This window comes from Protobothrops mucrosquamatus, unplaced genomic scaffold (genome assembly GCF_001527695.2).
Source record: "Protobothrops mucrosquamatus isolate PMUCROS unplaced genomic scaffold, P.Mucros_1.0 scaffold146, whole genome shotgun sequence".
Lineage (NCBI taxonomy): Eukaryota > Metazoa > Chordata > Lepidosauria > Squamata > Viperidae > Protobothrops > Protobothrops mucrosquamatus.
Window position 1 is genome coordinate 444,776 of NW_015386512.1, and position 17,689 is coordinate 462,464.

Genomic DNA, 17,689 nt, shown 5'->3' on the forward strand with positions numbered 1-17,689 from the left:
CAGATAAACAGATAACGACAGATAAACAAGGTCAAAGTAACAAGCCGGCTTGAGGTCCAAAAGCTTCTAGAGCTATGTGCTTTAGAAGACGGAAATCATAGAATATAGCCAGTTTTAACTTAGTTAGGCTCAGTGTCTACCATATTGTTCCTACTGCTGCTATCGTTCTCTTCACTGCCGTTTTGCCACTACTACTTGAACAGAAAGATCTTTCCTTTGGTTTGCTTTGAAAACTGGTTTAAAACTGGTTTGGAGAGCAACTTTCAAAGTATTGCAAGATAAGACAAATTGTCTAATTTGAAAACAGAATAGATCAGTGGTGGCAAACCAATGGCACGAGTGCCAGAGGCAGCACTCAGAGCCCTCTCTGTGGGCACACGTGCCGTCGCCCCAGCCCCGCCTCCCCCACGGCTCCCTCCACACCAGCCCCCCAGGAGGAGAGTCGCCCCCAGGCGCAGCCCGCCTGGAGCAGCACAGCCAAGGACATGGCAGTGGGAACAAGACTCTGCCCTGGCGCCCCATCGCAAACAGATGATGCTGTGGGGCACGGGTGGAGGGTGTGGCTGCCATGGTACTACTGGGCCGCCTGGACGATCGCAGGCCATGGAGGTGGTGGGTGGCCCTGCGGGTGGGTGGGGGCAATGCAGGGGTGGGGCAGTTTTGGGGCACTCGGTGTCTAAAAGGTTCGCCATCACTGGAATAGATCCATAGTCAAACAGGCAAGATTAAGTAGTTAAAGTAGGTTCTGTGGGAATTAGCTGATAGCAGAACAGTGATGAGATTAAGGCTGAAGAGAAAAAAAACCATTACAGAGTTTGATTCGATCAAAGCAGGATATGCAAAGTAGCTTGTTCTTGTTTTAACAGAAATTAAGGGAAAAAATCAGAACGAGACTTTTGGACTGGGAACACAAATGGCAGCAGAGCGCATCTGACTATTAATTTTCTAATGGTTTTACAGCTCAGATCTGGGAACCCTACTCTTAGCCTGCATTGAATTTAAAGCATACATTTGCCCTGAGGGCATAAGGACTGTAACTGAAGAGAAATAGACTAGTTCTAATTTAAAAACTATTTTCAGATACACAGTTTTCCTCATCTTGCAAAAAAAATCGGGAATATAAACTACCTCTCTCCTGGCTGCCTGCTGAAAAATGCAGTTTCAGCCTGATAGAATAAACATTGGGACAGGTAAAGTTACTGAACTCTGCCTCCAGAATTCACCTTAACTGCTATAGTAAAAGATTGTGATCTACCAGATCAAGATTGTGATCCCCTTGGGTGAGGTAAGGCACATATCACCTGGGATAAGCCCACAGTTCTCAGAAATACCAAAATGTTGTGAACTTGTATTTAGACAATGTCACTAGTTCAGTGGTTCTCAACCTTTTTAACGCCGCGACCCCCAACCGGTCGTAAGTCAAGGACTAAACCGGTCATAAGTCGAGGACTAAACCAGTCGTAAGTCGAGGACTACCCAACCGGTCGTAAGTCGAGGACTTTCCCTGCCCGGGAGCGCCGCACATGCGTGGTTCTGCCCCCTGCACCGGCCGAGGCGTAACTAGCAAGCAGCAGAGACGGAGCAGGCCGACCACCAGCTGGCCCAGCCCAAGGGAGGTAAGGCACCCACCGGAAAAGGGGAAAAAATGGTGGACAGCCTTGCTTGGCGACCCCCGTGAAATGGTCGATCGACCCCAAATGGGGTCGCGACCCATAGGTTGAGAACCGCTGCACTAGTTAGTCCTAACCCAGACAAGGTTCTTTGAGGGGGAAGGGTGTGCTTATCTAGTAAATATAATGCTGTCGGTGTCAATGTAGACACACAAAATGAATGTGGTCCAGTGGCCCCTCCCAGCAAATTTTTCATCTTTAACATGCTACCTAATCAGCCTTTTACAACCACTTATCTTTTATTGTATGTAGCCTAGCCTTTTCTAAACTGGTTTAGAGATAAACAATCCAGAATGATATAAACAATCCAGTCCAGAATGATATAAGGTCCTCTATCCTGGGCAGAGGATTGGACTAGAAACCTCCAAGGTCCCTTCTCAACCCTCTGATTCTCTAAACGCAGATTTAGAATAGTTTTCACTGTACCATTTGCCCCTTAACAGCTTATTGTTTGGCTCTAGAACTCCTCCCAATTTTTTTATAATAGTTTATTAATTTCCAGTTTTATGTTTAAGTATTTAAAAAGCACGTGGTGGCTGGGTTAATCAATAGTTCGATAACAAAATCTTTAGTACAAATCTCAAGTTACAACATCAAATATTTCCTCTCTTTTTCCCTTAACATTTACTGTCTCGTATTTAAGCTAATACAGTTCTTATATCAACTCATTAAAAACATCATTATTACATTTATCAATAAATTTTTAGCTTATATGTATCTTAATTACATTCAATCTTCATAAACAACCCATATCCTGTTATTTTTTCCCCCAATTTTTAGTTTCCCATCAATATTCCAATTTAATCTAGCCCAACCCACCAAAAAGATAACTGTAAAAGAAAACTGAATATATCCATTCCCCACCATCCAGTCAGAGCTGAAGAAGCTTCTTGGATGAGACGTGAAACATCTTCAAAGAAAAACAAGAAAGTCCAGTTGCCTCTTGAAAAAGCACCTTTGGGATAACCATAAAAGACAGACTATAAATAAACATTAAAATAAGCAGGAAGATGGTAAGAGAACACCTGTCTGATCTTGACGAATATAAATCATCAAGATCTGACAGATTATAGTTTTGTACGAGCTGGCAGATGTTATCTCAAAACCAATGTATCCTATCTTTCAAGAATCCTGGAGCACCGGGGAACTACCTGATGATTGGAAAAGAGCCGATATGGTTCCCATCTTCAAAAAAAGAAAAAGAACAGACCAGAAAACTACAAACCAATCAGCCTAACATTGATACCTGGGAAGATTCTGAAAAAGATAATTAAAAAACAGATCTGCGAACTAGAATCCACCTGCGTGGTGGCTAATTCTGCTGACTGTCGACTGCCAGCAGTTTGACAGTTCGAGTCTTACTGGCTCAAGATTGACTCAGCCTTCCATCCTTCCTAATTCAGTAAAATGAGGACCTAGATAGTTGGGGGCAATATGCTGACTCTGTAAACCACTTCGAGAGGGCTGTAAAGCACTGTGAAGGTGTACATAAGTCTAAGTGCTATTGCTGTTGCTATTTCATTCTTTGACAAAGTGACTAAATTAGTAGACCAGCGAAATGTTGTGGACGTAGTATATCTAGATTTCAGTAAGGCATTTGACAAAGTAGACAACATCCTACTTCTTGGTAAGCTAGAAAAATGTGGATAGACCAGATGGATTTGTACCTTGCTGACAAACTGTACTCAACAAATAGTTCTTAATCGTACTAACATCTACATGGAGGGAAGTAAGCATTGAGGTACCACAAGGTTCCGTCTTAGGCACAGTATTCTACAATATCTTCATTAATGATTTAGATGAGGGAATAGAAGGGGAACTCATCAAATTTGCAGAAGACACTAAGCTGGCAGAAATAGCCAACATCTCAGAAGACAAGCTTAGGATCCAAAAAGATCTTGACAGACTTGAACAATAGGTCCCATCCAACAAAATGAAATTTAATGTAGAGAAAAGCAAGGCAGGAAAAACCAAAGCTACAAGTACAGCTTTCGCGAAATGTGGGTCAAAAACAGTAACTGTGAGAGGCACCTTGGAGTCCTAGTGAGCAATCACTTAAATATGAGCCAGCAGTGTGTGGCAGCAGCCAAAAAAGCTAATACAATCCTTGGTTGTATAAACACAGGCATAGAATCAAAATCATGCAAAGTATTAGTACTGCTTTATAAAACCTGAGTAAGACCATACCTGGAATACTGCATCCAGTTTTTTGTCACCACATTACAAAAAAGATGTTGAGACTTTGGAAAAATTGGAAGGGGCCTCAGAGATTTTCTCAACCAACCCCCTGCTCAAGCAGGAGACCCTATATCATTGCAGACAAATGGTTGTTCAGTCTTTTTTGAAAGTCTTCAGTGATGGAACACCCACAAATTTTTCCATTGGTCAATTGCTCTCACCATTAGAAAATTTCTCCTTAGTTTTAGGTTGCTTCTCCCCTTGGTTAAATTTCCAACCATTGTTTCTTGTCTTGCCTATTGGTGCTTTGGAAAATAGTTACACACGCGCGCGCACACATACACACACACACACACACACAGTTTTTGTAGGAGCCCTTCAAATATTGGAACAGCGCTATCATGACTTTGCAGTGAAACAGGAAAAAGGCAATCAAATTATTATCTTTTGATTCTTCAAATTTGAATTCTGAAATGAGGTTTCCAGGATGCTGTGTTATAATATCAACAAGATCTAGCAAGTGTTAGTGGCCTGAATGGACTGTTCCTCCAACATGAAAGACCTGGATGGAGAGAGGGCACCTATGTAATTAGACAGCGGGAAGCAGGGATCTCTTTATCCCAATTAAGATATCAGTGAGAATAGTACTTTTGGGGAGGAAGACAGATTGTGAATGTAGCGTGACTAGAAGGAGTAAATTAAAAAAGGTAGGTAGAGTAAGGAAGATGACTGTAACAGATATGTGAAATCTCTTATCAGTGAGGGGAGGAAAAATATCTCAGGTCCACAACAAGTAGAAAATATGTACAAGAGGTTCATGCAGGCATTTTCGTAATTCACATGAGCATAAGAAGTGGAGGTTCAATCTTACTTGTAAGAGTCTTTCTTATAGCTATGATCAGTAAAAGTAGATTTAGCCTTCCTGTGAAGTCGACTCCTTGTCTGGTCTACCTGATAGGGCTGTAGGTTGGTGATGTTTGGGATGAGTGACTTAGCTAATTACATGATGTAAATTAGACAGGACAAGTAATAAAGTTATGGTCTCCTACAGGAGCAACGTTCAGCGTAGGCTAATGCAGACCTGGGCATTTTATGGCCTGTGAGCCACATTCAGCCCTTTGGCTGTCTCTGTCTGGCCTTTGGCAGCGGCAAGGAGTGGGGTGGCAGACACGGCGGTGGTTGACGGTATCAGTGGGGGATAGGGTGGTGGGGTGAGGGGCAGCAATCCTCCACAACAATCCCAGTTTTTCATGTGGCCCCTTGAGAAAATTAATTGCCCACCCCCTGGACTAGTGCAATAAGCAAACCTTTCTGGACCAGCACTTAAACTGCTTGTGGTGGGTTTCATGCAGGCTGTATTTGAAGACAATGTGGAAGCTTCTATTTTGTAGAATGTAGTGGCAAGATTGCATTAGTTATAATGTGCTTCCAGACCCAATTCATTGTGCTCATTCTTATTATAGAAAGTCTTTCACAGTATGGCACTAAGTTATCTTAGGCAGGGGTCACCAACCTGGGGTCCGCGGCCCACTACTGGGCTGTGGGCTGTTGACCACTGGGCTGCATGAGTGGCTGGCCAGTGCATGCGCGTCTGCGAGCTCACATCCCCCCACTCGCACTAGTGTGGCGTTGCGCGGATGCTAGCAATGCGGTAAGCATGGAGTGGGTGCTAGCGTCACCATGAGTGTACCCCTCCACTCGTTCTAGCATCGCAGCATTGCGCAGGCGCTACCGTCACTTGAGCATCGTGTGGGCACTCGCCCTGTTTGCATCATGTGCACAATCACGGTCCCATTTGTGTCGCACGCGTAAAGGTGCCTCTATACACACACCGCCCCGGGCCGCCAATCCAGAAAAGTCGGAGACCCCTGATCTTAGGGACCATCTCCTTCAAAATGATTTTGCTCATCTAATGAGCTTATCCAGAAAAGAAGGGAAGGCAGGGTTTAGGCCCAAGAACAGTTTTTTTCTGTGATAGCGCATCCATGTGGTGCACATCAATAAATGTTCTGGTTTTACTCTGTGATCTTAGGAATAACTGACCTCCAGATGTATGTTACGCATCCTTCCAACTAATTTTTGCAAGGCTATCAAGAGACTATAATTTATAAAGGCTGTTTAGTTCTTAAAATCCTTGTTTTAAATACTCTATATATGATTTTTAAAGGACAGGTGCGTGACCCTTGGATGTAGTAATTGAGTTTATGGCCTTATTATTTTAAACAGCTCAGAATCTTTCTGATATGGCCTGTATACACATTTTTATAAACAAATAAACTGGTAAAACCTGTTCTAAGGTCTTAAACTGAAACAGTACATCAACTGTTGTAGAAAGTAATAATCTTCAAAAAGATATTAACAGAACATTTGTACACAGAGTTCTTAGTTAAATAATCTTTAGAACTCGACCAGACATGCTGTAACCATCACTGTCATTGTATTACTTCTGAAAGTATAATTGACAAATATAGTAACATTTAGCTTTCTAATATACTCATCATTAGCTACAGTGAAGCTAGATTAGATAATCATTGTTTGCACAGGAATTCTTTATTAATTCAAATTGATAAAAATATTTGCTCTAGAAATAAAAGGAAACAATGAGCTGATAAGGACTCCTAGAATAAATTTGATTAGTTTCCCCATGTGTTTCAAGCTGTTTCAAATTATGCTAAAATGTGACTGTGGTTAAACAATATGTACAATTCTTAGTTCATCCTAGCTGCCCCCAACTGTATCTCCAAATAGGTTGAATTTCACCTTTTATAATATACTGGTAGTATGATTAAAAACCGGTACTTGATTGGGCATAAGAATGTTTCTCTCTCTCTCTCTCTCTCCCTCCCTCCCTCTCTCACATGTATTGTGTGTATATATGTGTGTGTGTGTACACAATACACACATACATATAATCTGTATGTTTTTAATTGGTTGCCTGGTTTTTAACAGTTACAATTTATGCTAAAGAAAAAATGTTGGGAAGAAGTGTGCATTTTTAATTTTTTAAATTTTTTAGTGTTCTCTGATTTATTTATCCTGTTAGAAGTGATTCACATTTCAGTGCTGGCTATCAGCCAGCCTGCAGATAAAAGAGTTCCAGCTGGCTATTCATCTTGTTCTATACCAATGCAATGGTATAGAACTGCAATGAAAGCATTGCTATTGGCAGTACAAAGCAGTTCCCTAGCAGAAGTATATATAAATATTTTTTCTGTTCCTCTAGAGGTTAAGGAACAGGTGGTGTGCATTGATAAAGGTTCTGGTCTTACTCAGCTTCTCTCTTACTCAGTTGCACTTTAGTCTTAAGAACAGTGCCTACCAACACAAGGTCTTAGTTTTTTTTCATGGTGCTTGAACCAATATCTTTTTTTATTCCTGGTAATCTTCATATTTAATTGCGCAATCAGGACATATTATTACAATCACTGTTAATTTATCTTTCCATAATATATGAAGTAACAAACTTCATATATTCAGTTTTCTTTAACAAGCAAAAGCTGTCCTATTGGTTTAAAAAAACCTCTGTTTTTTAAAGGGTAGATATAGATTGATTTGATAATTGCTGGTGGAATGTGAGTTGAGACATGGTGAGTGAAATAATTTATTGAAATTATGTAAATACAAATGAAGCTATTCATGTGTGAAGGCATGTATCCTAATGATTAGTAATAATATTTTAGAAATAATTCAGTGGTGTATATTATGCATATACATTGTTATTCTAAATCAATACTTTTTTTCTTCTTATCAATTTTTACTGTTAAGCAGTTGCTTGAAATTATTGGAAAAGGAAGCTGCCACAACACTAGTCTCTCTAACTTAAGATTTGTCCAAAACCTAAATTGGAGCCATTGTCATGCTGAGGATTCAACTTGGGATTCTCTATGCATAAGTTAAGATCTTATAGCAACACTACCTATAAAACAAAGCATTAATAAATGGTATTCCCTATATCAAATCTGAAGTCGAACAGACTTTCTAGGAAATTCAGAATTCTGTCATCATATTTGTATATAATTTAATGTAGCAAAATGTAATGTCAATTCTGAACATTTTGAGTGCAATATCAGCCTATTCTGTTCCTATTTTCCTGGGTTCCTATTAAAGAGAATGAAAAAAACATAGCATCACAACCTTTCTTCCAATTGCAGAATGTAGGGTAGGGATATTTAAAATGGTTTTTGCTTGAATAAATCCATAAAAGGATCAGATATTTTAGGGCCATCAACCAAAATATACATTTTTGATCTGAATACGTAAGCAAAATATGGTGATTTCAAAGAAAGGGGAGTGGAAATAAAGGAAAAAGTCAAGTATGAAAGATTTTTTTTGCAAATTCTAAGATGGCAGAGAGAAAGGAAAACATTGGTAAAAATTTTGGGCAGACAAAATGGTAGGATATGTGGCCTGCATGTGGCTCAGATAGGAGGAAGGAAGACACTAAGATCTAAGACAGTGATGGCGAACCTTTTAGAGACTGAGTGCTCCAAAACCGCCCGCCCCGCCTCCCACCCTGCCTGCTCCGCCCCCACCCGCCCCTTCCCTGCCCACCTGCAGGGACATGCACCGCCTCCATGGCCTGTAGCAGATCACCCAGGCAGCCCTGCAGCACCATGGCAGCCACGCCCTCCGCCCACACCCCGTAGCATCATCTGCATGCTATGGGGTGCGAAGGCGGAATCGTGTCCTTGCTGCCTGGTTATGTCCTTGGCTGCGCTGCTCCGTGTGGGTCGCAACCGGGGGCGATTCTCCTCCAGGGAGGCTGCTGGTGAGGAGGGGGCCTCGGGGAGGCTAGGCTTGGGCGACAGCATGCGTGCCCACGGAGAGGACTCCGAGTGCCGCCTCTGGCACGCGTGCCATAGGTTCGCCACCACTGATTTAGGATGAGCAGGGAAGTGGAATAAGGCCACACTTGACCTGCTGAGGCCATAGAGGAACAGATGTGCAAGCCATGCAGAGGACACAGCAGCACCAATAGCACCATATATCTATGTTTTGAAAGAAGGAGAAAGATGGAATGATATTCACCAGCGTTGCCCTGCTCACCCTCTATTCACTCTGGGATTCCTGCAGCCTTGTTCTAACTAAAATATGGAACACCACACAGAAGCTTTTGCTTCTGCCAAAGTTCAGCTGATTTGGAACAGTTTATAGAACATCTAGAGCCTGATGTTTTTGTTCTCAGTTTAAAACAAAACACCTTTCCACTCTTGTGTATACTGCTTACGTGGGGTATAGGATTGACACTGGAAACTCAGATTCAAGTACACACTCAGCCTTAGAAGTCCATTAGATGGCCTTTAGACAGTCTCCCTTGTAATCTGCCCCTCTCTCTCCAACTTACCTCACTGAATTGCTATGGGGTTAAATAGGAAGAAGGAGCACTACTTTGAGATTCTAAAGGAGAAGTGGGATATAAACAAAGAAAAGAAATAGACTATCCCCGACCATAGAATTGGTCCCAGCCCAGAACCAGGTTGTCACCAAACCCCAGCCACGCCAATCATCTCTGAACTTGGAGATCAGATTCTTGCACTATTAGTCCTAGTCAATTTGGCATGGAAACACTATTGAGTGTGAACTGGTCAAGAATCAGACAACAGCCACCAGTCTGACTATCCATTCATAATTGTTTGTCTTGAGTACTGTAGTCACAAAAGGTGTCCACACTATCAACACAACAAAAGTTGAAAGCAATGTGACAAGGACAGCAAGAGCACACTGGGTGAGACAAGGATTCTCATTATCAGAGCAGAAGAAATCAGAGGGAGGGTACAAACCTCATTAAAATGATCAGAAAGGCACTTATCCAGCCTGGTCACTTAAGAGAAAAAGAACTTACTAAAACAAAAGGGGTCTTTAAACACAATAGTTTTGCCTATCACAGAGAAAATATTTCTTTATGTTCCAAGGAATAAAGAATTCTGCTAAATTGTTTAAAAACTTTGGAGTATTATGTGGTATATTCGTTTTGTTTCTCATTCCCTTTCCCTTACAAAAGTAATCCACATTTTTAAATTTGACTACATAATTTAATACATTGCTTTATTTTCTCATCCTTCGTTCTTCAACATCTGGCTGCCCCTGCTAACTTAAGCCGTAAGGCATCGGAATCTGCAAATACATTTTCAGACCAGTGTTTACAACTACATCTTATTTTGTTGTGCAGTAGTGCCAATTAGCTGAAATGAACTTTAAAATCTAGTGTATCTATTTCCAAATATTGTTACTCAAAATAAAACTGGAAAAGGCTAGCTGCTCCAACAGTTTTGAGAATAATATTCTGTCAGGATTTTCAAATACCATTGTATGACAATTTGGATTTTAGAAATTAAATTCTCTTTCTGTCTTGTTTTATAGCAGTCTTTCTAAATGTATAGTATACATTTTTATCTCAGAGCTAGGTCTCATTTCTAATATGCTTTGGAGTAATTCAGGAAAGTGGAAACTTGATATCTGGATTTTCTGTTTATAGACATTAAACTTGAGCTGTCAGTCTGCCTTTGTATGTAGTTAAAATTATGACCCATGCTCTTTGGCCAGCCCAGCCATATGAGTCATCAGTAATGTGACTATCCTGGAAGTGACTCCATCACCACCTGTGATGGGGGATTAGTTACAGTTCACAGCACCGCCTCTTCCCTTCTTTCAACATGTTGTAAGCAGAGCGATTGCTTCTCATTTTGAAGCCTTTTTTTCCTCTAGGCCAGTATGTCTCCAGAAGAAAAAGGCTTGCTCCAGATATTTTCTCGCCTATGGATTTCTAGTGGATGGTTTCCTTGTATGTTTAGAGGCTGTTTTATTATGTAAATGACCTTAGCAGAAATGATCATGACCTAAATCTGAGAAGGGGTAAGTGTTGCTATTAAAGCTGTTCTTATTCACACACACACACACACACACACACACACACACACACACGTTTGATGGCAGAGTTACAGTCTGCACACCCAATCTCTAGCATTACCGGGAGAGGCTCTCATTTGTTAGGGTAATGACTTTTTTTTAAAAAAAAAAACAACCTGCATATTGTTTAATCTCATTTTTGTTGGTTGTAAACTTATTGAATACCTTTGGAAAAATCCACCATTAGGGGAACAACTGGAAAACATGCTGGTGAACCATTTAAAAAATGTTATTTAAATATTAGAAAGCATTTTCAATCAAATAAGCTCTGTGTTGTATCTGTCTTTGTTTCTAAATGTTGTAAATGAATGCAAAACAATTTGAAAAGATTACATAACTAGTACATCATTCTGCACTTAATTCTGTCAACAAATATTTGCTGTCTGTATCGAGTTGGTCACTGAATGTAACCCTTTCATAATATCTTGCTAAAATTCTAATTTGTTTCTCTTGATAAAACTTTCAGATCCCAATTTGTCAAGCTGTTCTATTTTCTTACATTGGATTCGAATCTATTTAAATCAGTAAAGTAATTGTTTAAAGATTTCTAAAATACATCAGAAATAAGAATGGAACGTTTTTAAGGATATTTCTGAACAGATTTGAGTAAATAGTTCAGAACAATACATTTCATTGTTCAATAAGTAAATGCATTTCCGGTAAGAGAGGAAATGAAAATGGTATACTGTATTGCTGAAAGGCAATGTGTTTAACGCATGTCTGTAGATGGGGAAAAGCTTGAGCAGCTGAACTTAATGTTAGGAACTCTGGCTGATTTTTTTAAAACATTCCTTTCAAGGAATAATAATCTGGTCCGGTTTTTTTTCTCATGAGAATGGAATTCGGTGCTGCATAGAGACCCAAACAAGACACAGTTGTTCTTAGACAGTCTAAGTATAAACAGGAGGCTATTATAGTAATGTAGACCAGCCTCTAGGACTTGTATACGTACTTGCTCCCTTTCTCGTATAAACCTGATGGTAAATTACAGCTTTCTAGCAGTTTTTCAGTAGGATTACAAATTATGGTTCACAACAGTTCCTAAGGCCATTGAAGTACTGTAGCTTGCAGAATGATAGGTGTGCATTCTGAACTTTTTATGTATTTAAATAATTTAAATATTTTCAGGAGTAAAATATACCAGAATACAAAAGTACGGATGATTTTGTTTAATCAAAACATAGCATACCATATTCTGTTTTGTATTGATAATATACCATGCATCATATGATGCTTAAAACGTTTCTAATATAACCAATAGTGCTGTGCTTAAGTTGGAATATATTTATAAATAACAACATATTAAAATGTATTTATAAACGCTTCATGTATTTAACTTATTTCTATTTTGATATTGAACATGGCATAGATACAGTTGCCCATATAGGTTTTCCAGTTATCATTTTTGGTAAGCTATGCTTTGTATTCAAGGACAACCAATGAATATGTATCTAGAAATGCAGTAATAAGGATAAAGGTTTTTCATAATTATCTAGCCAATAATTTAGCATTTCATCATTTTTAATTTTCTCTTTAACTGGCACGGCCAATTGTTTACCTATTTAAAGAACCTTTTGACCTTTTTCATGAGAAGGAATTTGAGGGAGGTCATGTTTTCTTTATAAAAATGTGTTTTTCACATTAGAAAACAACTCTCAAGAGAAAAATCAAACCACCTGATTGACTTCTGTAATCATCTCATTTTTTAAAAAAATAATAAATTTAATGATAAAAATATTTTTGAATTATATTTGATAAGGAGTGTGTGTGTGAAGTATTTCAATATGGCACAACTTTTCTGTCAGTGAAAATTTAATTTCCAAACTGATAATTTAAATATAAATGACCATGAGTTCATGAGAACGATGAAATGAAACTAAAACACTGAAAAACACTTCAGCTTTGTCAGGGTCTTAAACCGTTAAGTTTATCTGAAAAAGGACTGAAAAACCCTTACATAGGTCTTCCAAATAGGAATAATTGTTGAAGTTGGGGCAGGAATGAGTAGCCAAAGGAACTTTGGAGAGTGTGGGATGGTAAGCCAAGCTGTGAGAAGCGAAGGCAGGGGTCTTCAAACTTGGTCCTTTTATGACTTGTGGACTTCAACTCCCAGAATTCCTCAGCCAGTGTGCCTGGCTGAGGAATTCTGGGAGTTGAAGTCCACAAGTCATAAAAGGGCCAAGTTTGAAGACCCCTGGGCCAAGGAAATAAGTAGGTGATGCCACAACTGTCTTGATTTTTGTGCTGCCTTGAAATAATCTTCAGTTACAGAATTTAAAACACTTTTTTTTTTCACATGAAGCCAGTAAGGCTGTTACATTCAGTTGTACCTCATAGCGAGAGCGCAGTCTTTTTTCCATGTGAAGTGCAGCAGACAACCATGGTCTTATTTATTGATCTTTGTCCTGAGATTATTTTCAGTAATTTTGTCAGACAGATTTTAGAATTATCAATTTTGAAGTCCTTCCAAAGATTTAGCATGTAACCTCCTTCTATAATTGGATATCTTTGAAACAATTAGGCACATATATTTTAATTACGGAAAGAGCCAAATATATGCACTCCATATATTGTAGGTGTGCTTAAAATACTAGATGGCAAGCTACTATTAAATAGCACTTAACAGTAAATACAATTTTAGAATTGTAGGATAGTTAATAGTTATAAAAAATTTGCTTCAGACTGGTTTTATCTTTTTAATTCATCTGAGGACACAATCATTTTACTAGGAGCAGTATGATAGATTTATTTGGCTTGCAGATCACAGAACTTTCAGTCAATGCTAATGTTTCAAAATTGTTTTGTGTTTTTCTTTTAGTGGGTAAAACAGAATGTGATTATTTTGTTTAAACTGAACACCAAATGGAAAACTTTGTTTTAGCCTTCAGGAACAAAGCAACTGTACTTAAAGTTTTGCTAAAACATTCCAAAATTACTGTGTTTGAGAACAGATCTCAAGTTGCCTCAAGAGTTTAGTTCAAACCTTGAAACAAAATCACCTCAGAATACCCAGAGGATCATTAAAGGTAGAAATTGTTTTCCTGTGGGGATTATGTTGCCAGGCTAGGTAACATCAGTGCCTCAGTGTTTGTCCCATGCACTGAGGATGTTACCTAACCAAGTAAGAATGCATCTGTAGGAAAATAACCAAGGTTAGAAAACACCAAGAACTCAACAGTTTAACTCTAAACTCCATGTATTCTCTACATTTTTTTTAAAGAAATCAAAACAAAATTCTTGGTACGCAGTATCTTTGTTTCTGGCTCAGATTATCTGAAATGGCTGTTCCAAAGTCAAAACATTCTTTGTTCCTTGAATTATGAAAGGTGACATAAGAAAAAAAAGTGTGACCTTTTTTACCTACCAGACTCATTATTATAATTAGCTATAGTATGATGTCTGTCCATGTATTAAACTGGAGTATTACTCTCCTTCCTTCCTTCCCTCCTTCTTACCTACCTACCTATGTGGGCGAAGGAATAGCTGCTTAAAGAAAACTAAAATATCTAGCCTATTAGAGCCATGACAGATACATTATGATAACTATTGCAACTATCTGCAGGCAGTTATAAAAAGACATAACAGAGAATACAGAACTAATAAATTTAAGTTGACACTATGCCACATATACTGTACTCATGCATAAGTCAGTCCTTCAATTTTTGTCTTATTTTAAATCTTGCTTGGATTTTGGGACAGATCTTTCTCAGCCAGCCTTTTTGAGAGCAAAAGGGCTGTCTGCTGAAGGAATTCAGCCCTGTATGGGGTTGAACCCAGGAGATTGCTTAAACCACAACCAGGAGTGCCACGATGGCAGTTGTTGAGCGAAGTGTCACATGTTGTCTTGCTTAAAAACCACTTCACTCAACAACTGAAGATTCAAGTTTCAATTGTGGTCATTAGTCAAGGACTCCCTGTATATTTATCTCTTGGATTGAAGTCTGCTTATTTTGATTGAAGACTTATGTATTGTGTTGGGAGAGCTCTTTTTACATTTGTAAAATTGAGTTCCAGACAGACTCCAGTTGGTATCGGCAGTTGTAGATTTCAAACAGCATATTAGCTTTGGGTTAACTGCCAGACTTTCTCTTCCATTATCATTATTATCCATGTAGAGGAAATTTCCTTGAAAAAAATATGATTTTCCATTAAGGAAAAAAAGATACTAATGCAACTGACCCAATCAAAATGGATGAAAGATTTCTACCATCTGAAGAAAAAAAAAACCCTCATTTTCTGGGTTGATTAGCTGGCAAGTCTATTTATGCCTCTCTCTTTAGCTGTATATAAATTTATTCCTTTTTTTAAAAAAAATGCTTTATGCTACTTTTCTTGCTAAATACTCAAGAACAATAAAATGTAGCTGTGAGTTGGAATACTGAATCCATAATAGCATTGAAATGAAAGAAAAACCAGAGAAACAATCGAGACTTTCAGGAGAAAGGTTGAAACTAAGATATGAATATGTTCCAATTATTTCATCAGGTCTGTCCTAGTAGCACTGGCAAATTATGTCTGGATTTAGGTCCTTGGTTGGATCAAATTTGCTTATTATTTGAATGGGGACATTGCTAGGGAATCCTAGAATTGTACAATAAACTGAGATGTTGAAAAAAGCATCTTGGAAAAATACAGTGACAACCCATTTCTATATTGCTACTATGAAAACTATATGGAAGTAAGTGTCCATAAAGTCACTAGGAGTTCAGTTTGATTTGCTCCTCAGCATTACTGAGGGTGGAGCCTCTGCTTTATAATGATGCACAGTGCACAGTGACAGAAACTTGTCATCAGTTGCTTCACTATATGATGATAGCTTCTCAAACTTGCAGAATTTGGGCTCAACGTTTGAAAATAAATATTAGTTAAATATATTGGATCTCTTTTTTTAGTAAGATAGATAATGTGAAAGATTTCGGAGAGACAGGAAAAAGAATGAAAAAAACATAAAGAAACAGCAGTTCACAGCATATCTCATGAATATCTGGTGAAAAATATGGGAAGAAACATTTCATAGTATTCAAAGACAAACAGTATTAATTACCTCACTATAAATGAAGCTAGGAAATTTCTATCACAGTTTCCAAGATTGTGTATTTAAAAGTATTAAAAATAACTTCATGAAATCTGTAGTTATTACTTCCTTGGATTGGTTCAGCTGGGTGGTGTTCAATAAGTACTCCTGCTTGAGCAGGGGGCTGGACTAGAAGACCTCCAAGGTCCTTCCAATTCTATTCTATTCTATTCTATTCTATTATTCTATCCTATTATATTCACTGACTGATCAAAATTGCACAATCAGAATGAAAGTAGCTTGATCTCCAAGCAAAATATTGTGTTCTAATAGATAATTGTTTTGTATTTATCAGACAAAATAGAGCATAGCATGTTTAGAACTTAAATGAGCAAGACATTTATATTCTTGTGTTTTATTTTGTCCGTAGACTTTTAAACCTTTGGTTGGGAAAAGTGTATACAGTTCTATTACTGCAGTTGAATTTCTTGTGGACAAACAGCTGGATTTCTTATCTGAGGATAGTGCCTTTCAGCCCTATCAGGTAAGAGTTATTAAATCTAAATTATCTTAATTAAAAACATTTAACATGTCTTCTGTATTAGTACTGAGAAATTATTTGTAATACTGGAAGTATCGTGTTCCCCTGAAAATAAGAACTACCCCAAAAATAAGAACTATCCTGATTTTGGGGGGTAGGCCTAATATAAGCCCTACCCCCAAAATAAGCCCTAGTTAGGACCCTGCCCACTCCGTCCCACCTTGCTGCTGCTGCAATGGGGCAGGAGAGTGCGTGTTGCACCACTACCACCACAACGAGGCAGGAAGGGAGTGAAAGGGAAAGTGCCGAGCAAGGAATGGCCTGGCTGGGGGGGGCATGAAGTAAGCAGGTGCAGGGCGCATGGGGCACCGCGAGGCAGGGCATGTGTCACGAAATATATAAGACATCCCCTGAAAATAAGACCTAATGCCTCTTTTGGTGGCACAAATAATATAAGACCAGGTCTTACTTTCGGGAAAACATGGTATGTTCTTTCAAGAAGAATAGAATAGAATAACAGAGTTGGAAGAGACCTTGGGGTTCTTCTAATCCAACCCCCTGCTCAGGCAGGAAATTCTATATTCTATACTATTTCAGTCTCTTCTTAAAAACTTCCAGTTTTGAAACATTCACAACCTCTGGAGGCAAGTTGTTCCACTGATTAATTGTTCTAACTGTCAGGAAATTTCTACTTAATTCTAGGTTGCTTCTCTCCTTGAATGGTTTCCATCCATTGTTTCTTGTCCTGCCCTCAGGTGCTTTGGAGAATAGCTTGACTCTCTCTTCTTTGTGACAACCCCTGAGATATTGGAACACTGCTATCATGTCCCCCCTCGTCCTTCTCTTCATTAAACTAGACATACACAATTCCTGCAACCATTTTTGGTATACTTTAGCTCCAGTCCCCTGATCATTTTTGTTGTTCTTCTCTGCACTCTTTCTAGAGTCTCAACATCTTTTTTTCATTGTGGTGACCAAAACTGGATGCAGTATTCCAAGTGTGGCCTTACCAAGGCGTTATAAAGTGATATTAACACTTCACATGATCTTAATTCTATCCCTCTGTTAATGCAGCCCAGCACTGAGTTGGCTTTTTTGGCAGCTGCAGCACACTGCTGGCTCATATTGTCCACTAGGACTCCGAGATCCCTCTCACAGCTACTACTATTGAGCAAGGTACCACCTCTCAGCGGCTTTTGATACCGTAGACCACGATATCATGCTGCGACGTCTCGGTGGGTTAGGAGTGGGAGGCACCGTTATGCGGTGGTTCTCCTCCTTCCTCACCGACCGTACGCAGTCTGTATTGGCAGGGGGACAGAGGTCGACTCCTAGACCCCTAACTTGTGGGGTGCCTCAGGGGTCGGTCCTCTCTCCTCT

The 17,689-nt window shown here is 39.1% G+C and overlaps 1 protein-coding gene across 1 annotated transcript in view; it reads left to right on the forward strand.

Moving 5' to 3' along the window:
- JMJD1C (jumonji domain containing 1C) overlaps positions 1-17,689 on the forward strand; it is a 132,383-nt gene that overhangs the window by 59,209 nt on the left and 55,485 nt on the right. Inside the window, exon 3 of the mRNA XM_015813245.1 lies at positions 16,199-16,312. The gene's annotated coding sequence lies outside the window, so the exon portion shown is untranslated. The remainder of the gene's footprint in view (positions 1-16,198; positions 16,313-17,689) is intronic.